At 41.7% G+C, this 4,856-nt stretch overlaps 1 long non-coding RNA gene across 1 annotated transcript; it reads left to right on the forward strand.

Annotated features, from left to right (window-relative positions):
* Positions 1–992: 992 nt before the first annotated feature.
* LOC114613662 lies at positions 993–2,236 on the forward strand. The gene is made up of 2 exons (XR_003710215.1): positions 993–1,143; positions 1,955–2,236. It is a non-coding gene; the product is annotated as an uncharacterized LOC114613662 (long non-coding RNA).
* Positions 2,237–4,856: the final 2,620 nt, after the last annotated feature.

Genomic DNA, 4,856 nt, shown 5'->3' on the forward strand with positions numbered 1-4,856 from the left:
AGCAGAGAAGAGCCTATGAGTAGGGAGAAGTCTACAGGGGAACAGGAGGGGTGACTGTATTTTTGTGGCATGAAATCAAGAAAGGTTTGAGGGGAGAATTATTGGGAGGGAGGGGCGGGGGAGGGAACTACAGGACGTGAATAAAAACAAAGTATAATGATACGGATGTACGGGAATGGCATGATGTAAGCTATTTATTTTGTATGTTGAATGAACAATTTTAATTAAAAATTAACAAAAGGGGTGGGGATCCAAGACTATGGTAGGTATTTCTAGTCCAACTTGGGCGGATATGATTATAGATTTATATTCATAGACTCCAGCTGACTCTTTTTTCTACGGCAGGGGACAACAAATGGGTGTGCACACAGTCACTAGATATCCCCTCATGTCTAGACTTAGACAGTGAGGGGGGTTTTCAGATCGGTGGCACACACTTGGTCACTAGATATCCCTTCAATGTCTAGACTTAGACAGTGAGGGGGATTTTGTATCTATGACACTGTACTTTCAGACAGTATAAAAACAGCCTGAGTTCGGGCGTGTACCAGCAATCTCCTGACTCTGAACGAATTAGAAAAAAAAATATACAGAAAACCAAAGACAAACACTGGAAGGAGAAACCACTTTTAGTCCCTCGGCAGCCCTGCCACAGGAGTTGAGTGTCTGTCAGTCCTGGAATGTGGCTTTGGGATCGACAGGTCATCTCATTTACATCCTGTTCTATTCTTTTAATATCTAATCATTCTAATTCTGTTACCTGAGTACCTCCCCCCACCCCCAGCTTACATGGGCATGCTAAGTTTTCTGAAGCTTCCTCTAACATCTAATGCTGTGTCTGGACAGAAACCATTCATTGTCATTTGCTGTATGGGGAATGTAGTAAAAAGAGACCTGTTTAAAGCATCACATTAGAAAACAGGCTTTCATTTATTTTTCCAAGCAAATCCTTTCTTTCATTGTTTTATTTGTCTGTTTGTTTCTTTCTTTGTTTTTCTTGAAGGTGGGATGTCCTTGAATGTTGATGTTGGGAGATTCCACCAGTGAGGCCTTTGGAATTACGAACAATTTCTGTATAAGCCAATGACCAGATCCCAGCTAAATCAGCCTCATGGAGACCTTTCTGCACCCAAACAACCCACGGTAAACTCAGTGGAAATGCTAACAGCATCCAGCACCACTGGCATGGGGCCACAGGGCTTGTAATGGAAGGGTTGTTGGAGTTAGGGAAAGAGCATTTATTAGTTCTGCTTCTTCCTTCTTTTACACACTTCACTGGATTTATTGTCTCACTTTGTCTGGAGAAGAAAAAAAAAAGGGATTTTCAGTCTCAGTGCATCCTTGGAATTTGGGGTTTTAAGTTGCCTAATTGGGACTTGAGGGAGCTCGAAAGGAAGAAGAGCTGACTCCCTCATTAGCTTAATGGCTGCCCTACACTGTTGGGATTGGGCATTATTATAGTTTATTCTCTCTGGGGACTGTGCAGGTGCCTTTTAAAAGTTCAGGTGGACAGGAAGCTCTGTGCAGAGTATACCCCAAGGCAGAGTATTGGCTGACTCTCTTCCGAGCTCTTTTCACTAATAATATGTACGTGTGGAAAAGCACTTGTACCAAGGCCAACCAGGAAACAATTGACTGTGGGCATTAATTAATTGCATGCAGGACAACATGACATTCATTGTACACATGGTGATGATCCTATGTTGTAAAAGAATTAATGACCCATCATGGAGTCAGTCTCAGTCTGCTGGACATCCTTTGTATCTCCTCCCTTCCCCCCCACCCCCAACTCCCATATTGCTGCCATTTTGACCCAGAGTTAGTACTATGCCATTACTGGGGATGGGGTAGGAGTCCAAGTGGTATCTACAGGTCTGTAGGTATGCATGTATGCACCTGAACATGTATGCTTTTCTGTCTACTAATCTAACATCTCTTCACATTTCCACCACAGAAACCAAATGAATTCTCTTGGTCACAGTCTCCTGAGTCTTTCAAACTGAATTCAGTGTCTTACCCTCAGATGTTCAGAGATTTCTAAGGGTTGGCGGTGTTGCTTAGCATTTACCCCGGATCTGCAAGGATCTACATGTCAAGTATTCCTGTGTGATATCTTCATCTTAGTGCAACACAGCCTTCCCGCTTACCATCTTTGCCTCGGTCTCTGTGCACTCTCTAAACCTCACTCCTAACCATTTTATATTTTACCAATAAAATGTCATTTTGCCCAGTTTAATCCCCTTCTGAGAACTGAATTCAGATTTGTGTGATCAAGTTAGTTTCTTATTAGCTTTGTTTTCGTCTGTCTCTGTCCACTAGAACACAAGCCCCAGGGAACCTAGGCTCTTCTCTGCCTTCTTCCCTGCTGTGAACCAACAACAATGCCCAGAACATGGTGGAAATTCAATAAAAGTTTATTCAACAAGTGAATGAATCAACAAAATCCCTGTTGATTCTACCATTCTAACATCTTGCAAACAGTTCTTAAATCCCCTGCTGTTACTGTCTTAGTTCTGGGCACTATAATTTCTCTAATCAGTGGCTGCAGTAGCTTCTAGTGGTTCTAAACACTTCCATCTCACTCCCTGTGAGTCATTATTTCCCTCACAGCCTGGGGTCTTTCTAGCCTGCAAATTGCCTCCTGTCATTGGTCTGCATAAAACTCCTAAATAGCCTTTCCTTACAATCTACTTTTCTGCAAGGGTTGGCCCTTATGCAAGGAGAAGGCTCAGACCTGTAGGTGGAACCTAAAACTATCCACCTCGGTAGAAAATACTTAAACTCTTATTGCGTATCACACAAACGGCTACCAGGAGGTATGAGGATGTCAAAGTCTGGGAACCAAGAATGTTGGTTAAGGTGAGGTAAATGCATTTGGTTAAAGGACCTTTTGACTCTGGTGCCTGTTAAGCAGCCCTCCTCACCTCTTGATTCTCCCACATCCTCTTCCTCTAGCTCAGTTCTGTTCAACACCATCTTCCCTGATCCTGTTCCTGTGAACACCCAAGAAACGTCCGCCTGGGTATTATCACATTTTATTTATTTCTGTACTTCCCATGCTTATGTTGAACTGTGAGGAAGCTGGTGCCCTTATCCACTGTAATCCAAACTTGGCTCAGAGTCTGAGCCTGATACATGTCAGACCTCAGTGAACATCTGTGGAAAGAATTATTGAGGTGATGAGAAGACAGCTCTGTGGTAAAGTGCTTGCCAAGTGAGCACAAGGACCTGTGTTCAATCTAAAGCACCAACATAAAAATTCTGGGTTTGTTGGTATGCTTATAATTTTAGACCTGGGAAAATAGAGACAGGAGGATACCTAGGCTTGTTCATCCTCCAAACTAGCTAAATTGGTGATTTTCGGGCTTAATGAGAGACCTTGTCTCAAAAATTATGGTGGATCCCAGCATGATGGCATATACCCTTAATCCCAACACCGAGGAAGCAGAGAGAGATAAATTTGGTCTGGTCTATAGTGGGAGTTCTGGGACAGCCAGGGCTCCATAGAGAGACTGTTTCAAATAATAGCAAAAGCACCCTAAGAAATAAAACAAAAAATGTAAGAGGAAGAAGAGGAGGAGAAGAAGAAGAGAAAAAGAAAAGATAAAAGGAAATTAAAGTAGATAGCAATTAAAGAAGATATCTGATATGAGCCTCTAGTCTTCTCATTCAATATACTGACATGTGCATACACACATGTACAAAAACACATACGGAAATAGAGAGTTGTAGAGCAAACAAATGGATTACCAACTGTTTTAAATAAGTGCTCATTTAAAACTTTAAGGAGTTTGATATCTGAGAATAATTGATATCCTATTTTAGTAACCCCTTCCCCTAACCTTTATCCCTTCCATCTCAATACATATATTCAAAAGAAATCCATTAAGGACTAACCTTACTGATTAAGAGTTAAAAACTTATCTCATACCTGGGACTAATGCTCTGATCTATATTTGATAAGACATAAATGTCAAGGTAATATTGCCATCTAGAAAGCACACAGGAATTTAATACTTCCTTCAAAACCTTCAGAGGGATATTAAACCCACATTTAAGGAGATACCAACCTGGCTATTGTATTGTCTTAGAAATCAGTTTGCTCATTCAACTGTGTCTTCCATTCCTAACAATTTAGTATAAAATGCTACAGCTTGGACTATGGCATTCAGCTGGGTTTTATTCCAGTGACCAGCTACCTTTAAGGGAAAGACTATTTTTAAAGAAAAGAACATCTCGGCTCTTAAGACTTCAACGTATCTTGGAACTACTTTAGCTAAAATCACAAATCTTCTATACATGTTTGGTTTCCCATTCTGCATGACAGATGTTCCACAGGAAACCTTTCGCATGTGAAATTGGTCTAGGGAGGAATGCAGTTCACTCATTAAAAGTTCTGAGTGGGGAGCCGAGGGAAAACAAAGAGGAGAATGAAACAGCCAGAGAGGCTCTGGCCCCAAGGCCATCCCTGTGCGTCTGACTGGAGTAATTGACAGGATATTGAAGTTAAGCAGCTGTGAGGCGGGCCTCTGAGAGCTTGTAGTCCCTAACCAGCTCTGACATGGATATGTAAGCCAATACTGCTTGGCCAACTGTATGGCTGAGCAACAGCCAGCGTAGCTTTCTTTATACAGTACAGATGCAAATCAAGTCTAGACCAGTGATTCTCAGCCTTCCTAATGCATAGACCCTTTAATACAGTTCTTCATGCTGTGGAGACCCCCAACCATAAAATTATTTTCATTGCTTCTTCATACCTGTGATTTTGCTACTGTTAGGAGCTGTAATGTGAATATCTGATATGCAGGATACGTGATAACCAACCTCTGTGGGTTCTCGACCCACAGGTTAAGAAC

The sequence above is a fragment of the Grammomys surdaster genome, unplaced genomic scaffold (assembly GCF_004785775.1).
Source record: "Grammomys surdaster isolate TR1022 unplaced genomic scaffold, NIH_TR_1.0 126271, whole genome shotgun sequence".
Taxonomy (NCBI): Eukaryota; Metazoa; Chordata; class Mammalia; order Rodentia; family Muridae; genus Grammomys; species Grammomys surdaster.